Source organism: Haliotis rubra, unplaced genomic scaffold (assembly GCF_003918875.1).
Source record: "Haliotis rubra isolate DU_JTF1 unplaced genomic scaffold, ASM391887v1 Scf211, whole genome shotgun sequence".
NCBI classification, from domain to species: Eukaryota; Metazoa; Mollusca; class Gastropoda; order Lepetellida; family Haliotidae; genus Haliotis; species Haliotis rubra.
The window spans coordinates 941,110-954,741 of record NW_025766126.1 but is presented as its reverse complement, the minus strand read 5'-3'; the positions used below and the strand labels follow the sequence as shown (position 1 = coordinate 954,741).

Sequence of the window (13,632 nt, the reverse complement as noted above, 5' to 3'; positions counted from 1 at the left end):
GATATATTGCTAACAGAATGGTAATCAACAAACCATGACTGGATTACTGACATGCTACAGTGATTACTGACAGATTACTGACATGCTACAGTGATTACTGACATGCTACAGTGATACTGATTTTGTAAGCACAAAGCTAAACCATTGTGAACTGTTCATATTCAGGGTTCCCATATCTTTGTGAAAAACAAATTCAATGAGTTTTCAAGACAAATATTGCTTTTTCCAGACACAACAATATGTCCCAGGGTATTTTGATACCTTTAAACATATATTACTGTGTCTGAAATAAAACGATTTCTTATCAATATCCATCTCCCCTAACAGCTGTCAATTCATCACCTCTTTATGATAAGATGACATAATAAAAATGAAACATCAAGTCTAACAATTATTATTTAACTCTTTAACTATCTTTATTGACATATAACCAATATGTTGATGGCTGTCATAGCCGTCGTAGTACTGTTAAGGTATACAGTTTTGTAAGATAAAAAGACCAAGATTATTCCATGATTTTCCCTTGATTTCGTCCATTTTTTTCAAATTTCACGATTTTTCCAAGACCGGAAAATTGGATGTGAAATTTCCAGGTTTTCCAAGTCTTGTGGGAACCCTGACATTTATAGAAACACATGCGTGAGTATCATGCTGCCTACAAACATATGTGAGTCATGCATTATCATGCACATGCTGATTGTGAGTCACGACCTATTTAAATACCAATCTAACAATTAATATATTGTATAAAATAAGGGTAGCCGTTTAAGTTGACATTACTCACCATCAGTTTGTAGGTTGGGGTTACTGGAGTCCGTACAGCAAGTATGGAATGCCTCTATCGTGTCTATGCAATACCAGTTTCCAGTGACATCTCAATTATAAACATAATAGGAGATGCATAGCTGTGTTGGCTGCAAGGTAAAGCTAGATGTTCCGAAAATTGAGAAAAAGATCACCAAGAAAATGGAAAAGTGAGAACTGCTGGAGATGTTCCATTGGCAATTAAGCAAACTGAAAAGGTTTATCATGATGAAAATTGTCTTGAAGTAAGTAAGATTGGGAGTCCATCGACCGCACCCAATCTAATTGTTCCAGCTTTCATTTACATAACAGAGGTAAATCGGAAGTCAAGGAATAGATTGGAAACGCCATTTATTGCTGTGTCTGCTCCATCTCACTTGCTGATTGGTGCTGCCATCTATCAGTGTAATGACTAGTGTGGATGTAAAACAAGTGGGTCTGCGTTTAACTGAGTGGTGGTAGAGTGCTGAAGTATTGTCGTTAGTTCAGTGTTACATTGCCTGGAAAGAAGGCTACAAGTGTGGGTGACTGGTGCGTGGGTGGGGACAACAACAACCTTGTAACAATTTATCATTTTAAGACACCAAGTATCGTCTGATTGTCGGATCAGTTTCTTGCTGAAGGAAACAATTTGCTGATGCAGCATTTTGTTAACTTTGTGAGAAATCATGCAGGGTTAGAGGTTAGAATGACACTAACAGTTGTTCTGTTTGTGTAATGTTTGTGATTTATATATATATCTAAATAACATCCTGTCTAAACGCAATATCTTCCCTTGTCTTCCTCAAGAGGATATGGTGGCAGCAAAGTCACACCATAATGGGTCTGGATATTTTTTTACCAGACATTTAATATGTTTTCATCATACCCATGTAATATTTGACAGTTTGCTCTTCTAGGTTTGTGTATGATTTAAATAATGAAAGAATAATATCAGGTGTCATTTTCGCTATATACACCATATGTTTTTACAGTGTAGCACACATTTATAAAGAGCAGCTCACAGAGGAAGGTGTGCATAATGCATACTATAATGTCTGATGCTCCTTGTCTGCTAACATCACTGTGGGTACATACCAGTGGAATTACCATGACAGCAAAACCATACTGATTTATTTTAGATGTATAAAGTAAAAGCTGCAACCAAAATAACATTGTATTGGAATATGTTATTCTTCATATATAAAATTTTGATGGTGAATCACCATGACCACTTATGTTATCCCAAATTTAACATTATTTTGCTAAGTAAGTTATGAACTCTCTGAAGGGATGTGATGGAGTTCTTTACTGCCTAGGATATCATGATGTTTAGTGTGTATCCAGTCATCCATGCAAGTCATGTATACATCAACCTACAACAGAACAGGTCAGTCTGGGTACACCTAATTATTGTATATGCTATCATATGGTATGAGGTTTTAGGTTGTCATCAACAGTAAGTCCTTTTTTTTTTAAATGTCCTGGTGAAAAATTGCTATGAATAGCTACAAAATGCGGAGTTAAACAATACTCACTCACTCACTCACTGGTGAAAAATTTCCAGTTTTTGCACTTGTTTCAAATAAGACATTTTGCAGACACCATCCTGGGCTCAGATTAGTGTCGAGATATCTGCATGGAACATTGTCCATGAGTTTGGGACTGAATAGGTCCCTCTAAGTAGAGTGAGTGAGTGAGTATGGTTTTACGCCGCTTTTAGCAATATTCCAGCAATATCACGGCGGGGGACACCAGAAATGGGCTTCACACATTGTGCCCATGTGGGGATTCGAACCCTGGTCTTTGGCGTGACGAGCGGACGCTTTAAGTTTAACCACTAGGCTACCCCACCGCCCCCTCCCTCTAAGTAGAACCATTGCTTGTAACAGGTGACTGAAGTGGATACAGTGATCAATGTTGGTAACTCTCTTGATTGCCTGTCATCATACACAAACAACATGGGACATTACTTCAATGGTGTATGAATCACTCCACTTGTTAACTTCAAACTTGATTCCCCAACTCACTCATTCAGTCCTTCACTCACTCAGTCCTTCACTCACTCACTCACTCAGTCCTTCAAAAACTTTCCCTCATTCAGTCAGTCTTTCTTCACACTCATTTAATCACTGATTCCTTCACTCAGTATTATGTGTCTAGTTGTATGATATGATACAAGGAAGTTATATTCCCTGACAAAGAGTTGAAAAGTTAATGTTGTTGAATTTGTCTCTGCCATTTAGTCTGCAGTCAGTTCTTCTCATATAAACCAGATGCGAATATGCATATCCCTGGGGCTTGGATGTTTTGATTGTGAATAGGAATTAGACGAGATCAAAGTGAGCCAATGAAATCCATTTCAGCTTGTTTGCATATAAAAACAACATGTTTTTCTTAATTGAATGGTTTCCATCTTCAACAAATCCTGGCTAAGATCGTGGATGTTGGTGACAGCGTAAGAACACATTCATGTCTGTTCTGTCCTTGAATGTATGTGTTTGTCCAGATAGTTTTGTTGATAAAGCTAAACAGACCCTAAACAGAAGTGCTTTCACAAATAGATGCTGTGTAAACAAAATGCACAGAGGAGCAACAGAGTATGTGTCAAGCTAAGTCCATATCTAAGCTAAGTACCAGTTGTATGACTTGTAAAATATACAGAGGGAAACAAATAAGGGAACAGCACTTCATCATAGTGTTTCTTTATCTATTTTCAGATTTTCAGTGCAATGCAAAACTTGCAAAGAAACCTGGAAAAGAATAAAGGAACACTTGTCCTTTCATGTGTTCCCTTATTTGTTTCCATCAGTATATATATAGGAATGTGACATGTTCTTCTTTCTTCAAAGGGGTGGTGGGGTAGCCTAATGGTTAAAGCATTGGCTCATGACGCTGAAGGCCCGGGTTTGATTCCCCATATGGGTGAAATATGTGACCGAAATTTCTGGTGTCCCCCACCGTGATACAGTGTTTAAAACTGCCAAAATTCCGAGCTTTAACTTTAAAAAATTACCAGTCCGGATACCAACTTGCCTGTCCGGTTTTCAACAATACAAAAACAAACAAAATCAGGTTAGTCAGGTTACTGTTTGTAGGCATCCCAATGAACTACATAGCACTAACAGGCAATGCACCGAGTTTAGGTAAACTGAACTTGTGATTTGTTATCGTAACATTAACTGTCCAATCGTAAGTAGTTTAACATAATCATCATCATACTGCAAACACCTCAAACTGACGACAAGAGAACCTGTCTGATATTATGAAATATTTACTGTTAGGGGTAAAAATATCTACCAGACCACCGGACAGGCTACTTTTAAAATATGACCGTCCAAGATGAAAATAGACCGTTCCGGACGGTGACATGTCCGGAATTTTAAATGTGATATTGCTGGATTATTGCTAAAAGCGGTGTAAAACCATACTCACTCACTCACTTTCTCCAAAGTTTCCAGAATTAACTTCCTCCTTCAACATCACCATCATTTCCCACTGATATCTTATGTGAAATTTCTTGAGAAATTTTATGGATGAAGTTATTGAAATTGTTATGTTCTGAATCAATTGTATTTATATTTCCGATTTGGAAATGCTAAAAAAGCATGTTCTCCCTGCTGATCCGATGCATTATCCATTCCCCTTTCATTATATTCTGGAAAAACTAGCACCTGTCTTGCAGGCAGAGATGTTTCTGTTGCTGTAGAATCAATCAACGCCTACGAGACTTTCCATCAAACAGTCTGCGAGTGGTTAAGAAATGCCATGGAATTTTAAGTCTTGTGAGTTCTTGATGCCAAATGAAAATTGTAACAGATCTATTGATCAAGAGTTTATTTTTGTATCAAGGTTGAAATTGATCTTTTGGATATTTAAACAGTTTATTTGCTGACTCTGAATGATGATGATGGATGTGTTTTTCCTGGGCTGCAGATGTGAATAATCACTTGTGATGCAGTTTTAAATCATTATGCCATGTACAACATACAGGGAATCTTCTAGGTTTTTTGGTGTGCACCAAATTGGTGGTGTTTTGTCATCCCTGCTTCTATGTGTATTTAGTGTAGAACACACAGGGCAAGACTGTTTGGCAAAACATGGTCCCAGAGAATTGAAATATGTTACCTTATTATCCATTTGGTGAAACATTACCAGTGTCATATATATCATGTGTGCACATGTGCACATATCACTTTTGCCTAGTTACCATTGTTTCTTTTATTTCGTCGTCTGTGAAACAACTCAACATAATATCAATGAAGAATGCTGTCACACAGGCTTACCGTGTTTTACTGCACAAATGTACATGAATAGAATGGATAAAAAAGAAATCATTACACTCGAGCAAGTGTGTCATATGACTTATACGAAACTCATGCAAAATTATGTATTATGTAATACAAAATTTCACACCTGTTTCGTATAAGTCATATGACACACTTGCTTGTGTAATAATCTCTATATATCACTGTAGATATGTTGAATTTTGAGGACCAGAAAATGCATTCTGTAGAAAGAGGTCAGCTTATGTAAAGGTTACACTTTCTTCAAACCTTTTTTCTAGTGGTGAAGAAATGACATCATATTGCTCTGTAATTCACTGTTTTGTGAGAATTAATCAGTTTATATGATCTGCTGTTTTCTGCACAGCATCTCTTCCGAAACCCCTGGATCACTGAAGCTACAGCCCTGCATTTTGATCGTCTAATCATTAGTTTCTGGAAAAATCACCCATGAGATGGTTTTAGTCGTGGATACCATTTATAGCAATCAGCATCAAAGTGTGGACAACGGTTGCCATGACATTTGAGGTCTTCTGCAGGAAGAGTTGATCATGTAGACAAAGGTTGCCATGGGCCCCAGACATCCTGTCAGAAGACAATAACAAAAGCCATATGGACAAGGGTTGCCATGGTCCCCGGACATCCAGTCAGAAGACATTAACAAGAGCCATGTGGACTAGGGGTTGCTATGGTCCCCAGACATCCAGTCAGAAGACAGTAACAAGGGCCATGTGGACAAGGGTTGCCATGGTCCCCAGACATCCAGTCAGAAGACAGTAACAAGAGCCATGTGGACAAGGGTTGCCATGGTGCCCAGACATCCAGTCAGAAGACAGTAACAAGGGCCATATGGACGGGTTGCCATGGTCCCCGGACATCTAGTCAGAAGACACTAACAAGAGCCATGTGGACAAGGGGTTGCCATTGTCCCCAGACATCCAGTCAGAAGACAGTAACAAGGGCCATATGGACAAGGGTTGCCATGGTCCCCGGACATCTAGTAAGGAGACACTAACAAGAGCCATGTGGACAAGGGATTGCCATTGTCCACAGACATCCAGTCAGAAGACAGTAACAAGGGCCATATGGACAAGGGTTGCCATGATCCCCAGACATCCAATCAGAAGACAGTAACAAGAGCCATGTGGACAAGGGTTGCCATGGGCCCCAGACATCCTGTCAGAAGACATTACCAAGAGCCATGTGGACTAGGGGTTGCTATGGTCCCCAGACATCCAGTCAGAAGACAGTAACAAGAGCCATGTGGACAAGGGTTGCCATGGTCCCCAGACATATAGTCAGAAGACAGTAACAAGAGCCATATGGACAAGGGTTGCCATGGTCCCCAGACATCCAGTCAGAAGACAGTAACAAGAGCCATGTGGACAAGGGTTGCCATGGTGCCCAGACATCCAATCAGAAGACAGTAACAAGGGCCATGTGGACAAGGGTTACCATGATCCCCAGACATCCAATCAGAAGACACTAACAAGAGCCATGTGGACAAGGGGTTGCCATTGTCCCCAGACATCCAGTCAGAAGACAGTAACAAGGGCCATATGGACAAGGGACAGTCAGGTAACAAGAGCCATATGGACATGTGGACAAGGGTTGCCATGGTCCCCAGACATCCAGTCAGAAGACAGTAACAAGAGCCATGTGGACAAGGGTTGCCATGGTGCCCAGACATCCAATCAGAAGACAGTAACAAGGGCCATGTGGACAAGGGTTACCATGATCCCCAGACATCCAATCAGAAGACACTAACAAGAGCCATGTGGACAAGGGGTTGCCATTGTCCCCAGACATCCAGTCAGAAGACAGTAACAAGGGCCATATGGACAAGGGTTGCCATGGTCAAGGGGTTGCCATTGTCCCCAGACATCCAGTCAGTAACAAGGGCCATATGGACAAGGGTTGCCATTGTCCCCAGACATCCAGTCAGAAGACAGTAACAAGAGCCATGTGGACAAGGGTTGCCATGGTCCCCAGACATCCAGTCAGAAGACAGTAACAAGAGCCATATGGCCAAGGGTTGCCATGATCCCCAGACATCCAATCAGAAGACAGTAACAAGAGCCATGTGGACAAGGGGTTGCCATTGTCCCCAGACATCCAGTCAGAAGACAGTAACAAGGGCCATATGGACAAGGGTTGCCATGATCCCCAGACATATAGTCAGAAGACAGTAACAAGAGCCGTATGGACAAGAGTTGCCATGGGCCCAAGACATCCAATCAGAAGACAGTAACAAGGGCCATATGGACAAGGGTTGCCATGGGCCGCAGACATCCAGTCAGAAGACAGTAACAAGGGCCATATGGACAAGGGTTGCCATGGTCCCCAGACATCCAGTCAGAAGACAGTAACAAGAGCCATGTGGACAAGGGTTGCCATTGTCCCAAGACATCCAGTCAGAAGACAGTAACAAGAGCCATATGGACAAGGGTTGCCATTGTCCCCAGACATCCAGTCAGAAGACAGTAACAAGGTCCATGTGGACAAGGGTTGCCATTGTCCCCAGACATATAGTCAGAAGACAGTAACAAGGGCCATATGGACAAGGGTTGCCATGGTCCCTAGACATCCAGTCAGAAGACAGTAACAAGAGCCATGTGGACAAGGGTTGCCATGGTGTCCAGACATCCAGTCAGAAGACAGTAACAAGATCCATGTGGACAAGGGTTGCCATGGTCCCCAGACATCCAGTCAGAAGACAGTAACAAGAGCCATATGGACAAGGGTTGCCATTGTCCCCAGACATCCAGTCAGAAGATAGTAACAAGGGCCATATGGACAAGGGTTGCCATGATCCCGAGACATCCAGTCTGAAGACAGTTACAAGAGCCATATGGACAAGGGTTGCCATGGGCCCCAGACATCCAGTCAGAAGACAGTAACAAGATTTGATATCACAAGATCTTCCGAACAACAAATATCAAGTACTACTCAGCCGTCAATTATTCTGTGATCAGGAAGGAAACACTTTTCCACAACAAACTTCCTGACTGTGCACAATTACTGGATGAAAGTGTCTCTCTTTGTTGTATTAAATCAGCTTGGTGCAGCATGGTGGGTATCTTCATTTCACTATGGCACTCATAAATCTGTTTCCAGAAGGTAGCGTAGGAGGCCAAAGTTTGGTCATTAGTGGTTGGTGTGTGGCTTGTGTAAATGTGTATCGATGTTCTCATAAGATGTGCCACTTTATGTCGGTTTTACTGCATAGATGTCAGCACTTCGGAATATATTGGAAAATGAAAGAAAGCAGTTTTTGGAAAGTGTGACTTTGGAAAGAAACAAACAGTTGTTTTGAATCTCTGAAGATTTGTGGCTCCTGGACAAATCTGGCAACATCAAATGTTAGCATTTATGATGTGCAGGACATCAAGTGGTCCTCCCAAACTGTTAGTGTTCACAAGCAGGTCAAGTAAGGATAGTGTATGCTACATATGAAAAGTGTTCATTATGATCTAATGGTTTGCATATTGGCTAATATGAACCTTTCCTCTAGCGAGTTTATTGATGTTCCATGAATGGATTTTGGCTTGTTAAGTTGGTTACATCTGTGTCTCTTGCTTGTTATAATGCACTGATATAAATCATTTGAAAAACTTGTCAAGAAGGAAGCTTGTAATGTGGTAACTGTGAATATTGATCACCACTCTCTTCCAATCTGTGTTGATGTTGTTAACATGAGAAGCATCACATTGTATAACCAGAAATTAAAGATGTGAAAGAAAGCTTAATGATGGCACTTTTGTAGAATGAATTATATTTTAAACCAAAATTTCTCATTATTCCAATTATTTGTTATTTTTTTTACATTTCCTTTTTCTTCATGTTACTTTGATTATGCTTTCATAATTTTCAATTTGCAAAATGATTTATGCCTTGAAAGTGGCACCATTATGCTTTTGTAGATGTGTGCTCTTTGCTTTTAATCAAGAAAGGTGAGATGGATACGTGAAATATGGTGTAACCGTGTGTTCCATAAGCTTGCGTGTGGCAACATATGCCTGTCTTTACAGGGCTAACCCCCAAAGATACAAGACTGCAGTACAGAATCCCCCATCTGCTTCTCGGGTGACCTTCTGGGCAGATGCTCTCTCCACTGAACCATGTAGATGGTGGTGATCAGGACAGGGTTGTATGGATAGCCTGGTGGTTAAAGCTGTGATTTTCAGGCTGAACACCAGTATTAATTAATAGTAAAATTTGTAAAGCACATTCTTGGTGTCCGATGCTATGAATACACAAAGCCAGTGTCCGATGCTGCCATTTGGATGGAATATACACAAAGTCTGAGGCACATTCCAGACATCCCTGCTGCCTGCAATACCGGTGGTATTATGGTCAAAGAAACCCAACTGACTGACTTAAGGCTGTATTACAATGATGATGGTAACAGATGGATTTCTGGTGGCCCAGGAGTTTAAAGCGAAACTCCACAGTACTGCTCAGAGTTGTGTCCCTTGATATAGGCTGGGATACAATTATCCGGGGTATGAAGTTGAATCACTTTATCACTTCAGGCTTTCTGCCCACAAAAGGTTGAAATGCTCTCATATAACCTAAATAGTGTTCCAAGAAACCCTAGAAACTCACTCACTAATTGTATCTGAAATTCCATTATCTTGAATAACTTAGGGATGAAAATACATACACCAAATACCACTAAATAAACTGTGATTTGAGTAACAATTCATATCCTTCCTGGTACCCATTCAACAACTTAATCTACTTTGAAACACTTCTGTATTTAGAAATTCTTTAGGCAATTTTATGTGTGTATTATCAGTAAGAACTGTCCTGACATGGTTAGAAGCAGCATTCGAAATACCTGCCTGCCCGACTGCCCGTGACAGGTTATTTTCAACACGGACTGCCAGATTCTCAAATTCACCTGCTCGACGATCGGGTTAAAATTTAGACATGTGCATGAAGATAAGTTTTGGTCGGGGCTGGCAAGTTTTACATCTGATCAGCCCTGTGGTTTCATACCCTGTTAGAAGATCATTGTATTTGAAACTGAAGTAGAATGGCTGTTTTAAGATTTTTAGGATTCATGAAGAGACACGGACATCAATGTTACCTCCCAGAAGAAATGCTTGACAATCAGCGTTTTAAGTGAAGGTCCTGTCTATAAGATTGCAGTCAGATTATCCTGAGACTGTTATATGTTAGCAGCACTCGGGTGCTCCATTACCTGGACACAAGACAGTCTCCCCAGACGAGGACCAATTAGGATACACACACTCGCAATATGGGAAACAGGAAGGGCTCTCCTCTGTATGTTGCACTGGTCACTCACAAAATGATTCAATCAGCTGTAGATGGAATTAGCCGTGTCTAGCTGCCACAAAGTGAGAGTACTTATAGTTACTTATACCACTGAAGGGGAGGCCAAATTGACCTCCACAGTCCGTCATTGTCAGATTTATAGGAGGGAGAATGTCAGATGTCAAAATCTTGGGTTAGAGGTCATGTGGGATTGACCTTGATGATTAGAATAAGACTCTTGCTGGGTAATGTGATTGGTTTGAGTGTGATGTGATGTTATGTGATGTGAGAAACTGGTATTTTGTGCCGAGTCAGCTGTGTGTTCAACTACTGTAATACAGGGGGCTTAAAACAAGGATTCTATTTCACATCATCATGTCTATCTAAGTTTGTCCTTAAATGATGCCATAGGCTTTCAAGGTCATTTGCTATTCCGAAGTACGCCAATATTTTTTTAACCCTCAGGGAATTGCTGATCAAATATAATCGTTGTTTCTCATTAGTGTGTGATTTGAGTTCTCAGCCGGAAGCATCTTTGTGTTAAAACAGTATTGACTATATGTTTTATGTGCCTGGTTCCACTAATAATCAAAAGTATAAAAAAATTGTGACAATTTGTAAAGATCGGATATTGAAATATATGGATTTATATCTTTTTCTTAATATTGTTTTCCTAGTACATGTGTTTGACAAGAGCTTTGTGGCTTGAGTGTGTGTCCTTACCGTTGGTTGAATCAATGGTTGTGCTGTGAATAGCATCACTTAGTTGTGTGAAATGCATGGACACTTTACAGTCTCTTACAACCCTTAACCAAGTTGTGTTAAAACTATGAAGCGTTCATACATTTCACTTGTATCAACTGTCTCTGACATGCACACTAGAAAATGTTTGTTTTTTAGTGTGAAAGTGATCGTATTCTTTCATTAATAAAGTCTGTCAGAACTGAGCCAACTGTCTAGTCAGTACTGACAAAGGTTGCTGTCGGGTTCAGTTTGGTTGGTGCTGTATGACTCTTCAACCAGGTCTGTGTTTGTGTTCTACCAGGATGTGTGCTGGAAATGGTCATGAATATGCAGGCCGGCCCATAAATGATGTTTGTGGATCACTGAAGACATAGGTACTAGATATTTTATGTCAAATCAATGATTCTTAGGCTGACCATTTCAACATGCAAGTAATGGAACAAAGTCAGGCATCAACAAATGAGGCCATTTTTAAATCTAGGGGTCAGAGGAAACACAGAAATGAACATTCTTGAACCTGGAGATATGGACACTGAAAATTGCACAAAAAATTAAATTGTATCAAACCTAAAAAACATCTCGTTCTTCTCAGAGATAAGGCTTGTTCCATTAAAGAGGGATCACTGCAGGCTTTAAACCTGTGATATAACAGAAATACTTCTCAAAGTGGTATTAGACCAAACATGCTTAACGAGGCAGGAGAGAGATGACATGATTGTGAAGAAACAAGGGGAGAATATCTCTCATCCAGCTCCAGAAATGGAGTCTGTAGTTCTGCTTCATGCGTGGTCAGCATGTACATGTGAGATGGCTTCTTTTACTCTCAGGGAGTTTCTATATCACTGGCAGTAGGAACAGCATCGTCTGCCGCAATACCAGCACCTCTGTGATACATACAACTACACCCACACCACCGACTATCTTAGTCAGATTGTCTATAATGTAACCTGTCTCAGCATTCACCAAGTCCAGACTGTGTTATATTAATGAGTCGTGTGTATGCTGACCATGATATGATGATTAAGACCGAGACTGATTTCAAGATTCCTTTGTGAAGATTTATACAAGCTCAAGGGGTTCCCAACACCAGACTAGATACAATAAACATTAGTGAGATTGTATAAGTCTGAAAATAAACCTTAAGTGCAAGATTCTGTCAAGGGAGAATGTGTTTCAGTGTGTTATCTCAATGAATGCTTCAAATGACTGGGTGAGGATTTGACCTAACATTTGCGATGTCATTGCACTGTTGGTTTCTTGGAACACTATTTAGGCTATATGAGAGCATTTCAAACTTTTGTGGGAAGAAATCCTGAATTGATAAAGTGATTCACAAACACTAAGGAACTAGCAGGATATGATGAACATTTCAGACTTTCACATTTACCAAGATTGATGACTGCAAGTCTCATTATTTCCCAAACACCTCTCCCAACCCAAGACAGGCAAGGTGACATTTTATAGTCATCCATCACAATTCACTGTACTATTTCGATTCTTTTATGATAGACATCATGAACCCATTCACTCCCTTAGCTTTGTTCCAAGTTCAGTTCAAATGACACAACACTTATAAAAGCCATCTGATAAAACTGCACTAGTTACAGACTAGAAACGAAGATGTTGGACTTACATCCCAAACTTGGCTACACTGGCAAATATAGATTCAGGCTAATTATCATAACAGAGTGCTTGAAGTATGGTGAAAACTAAACTGGTGAATGAAGTTTGTGAGACATTTAAGTATTTGGTAGTTCTGCTCTAACTATGTATAAAAGCAATGATAACTTTAAGCAGTTGGAGTTTGGCGTGAGTAAGGTGCATTCTGTGTGGCAGTACTTTATGCCTGAGTCATCAATTGAATCAGTATCAACGTAAGATAAATGTTCATTCTATTCTGCTGTTTTTCTGTGGCAGCACTGACCTTTGTGTGGATCAATAGCACTGGAAACATGTGAGGCAAAGTAGATCTATTTGCTCTGCAGTACAAATCAAGTTCACACTTTGTGAAGTTAACAGACTTTGTGCTCACACCTGATGCTTGCGTGTTGTAGACGCTGATCTGCAGATCTGTTTCTTGACAGGGCCCGTCTCTAAACCTGAAAGGTCTGATGTATTGGGGATATTTCGAGTGACATCTTTAACTTCAGAAAGAGTCAGCGGACTTTATAAGCACACCTGCTACTAATTATTTTAGATGTTTCTTCTTGACAGTACCATCTTTGTTCAGAGGTCATCTGACAGACTGTATACACACACCTGATGCTTGTTTCTGATAGACAATGGTCTGTTGGCGTCTGCTTCTAGTTCTTGAGGGTGCGAACTTTGTTCAGAGGTCATCTGACAGACTGTATACACACACCTGATGCTTGTTTCTGATAGACAATGGTCTGTTGGGCTCTGCTTCTAGTTCTTGAGGGTGCCATCTTTGTTCAGAGGTCATCTGACAGACTGTATACACACACCTGATGTTTGTTCCATATAAGACAATGGTCTGTTGGCCTCTGCTTCTAGTTCTTGAGGGAGCCATCTTTGT

At 40.4% G+C, this 13,632-nt stretch overlaps 1 protein-coding gene across 2 annotated transcripts in view; it reads left to right on the top strand.

Annotated features, from left to right (window-relative positions):
* Positions 1–13,632, top strand: part of LOC124276686 (receptor-type tyrosine-protein phosphatase N2-like) — a 268,868-nt gene that overhangs the window by 32,161 nt on the left and 223,075 nt on the right. The gene's annotated exons all lie outside the window — the stretch shown is intronic.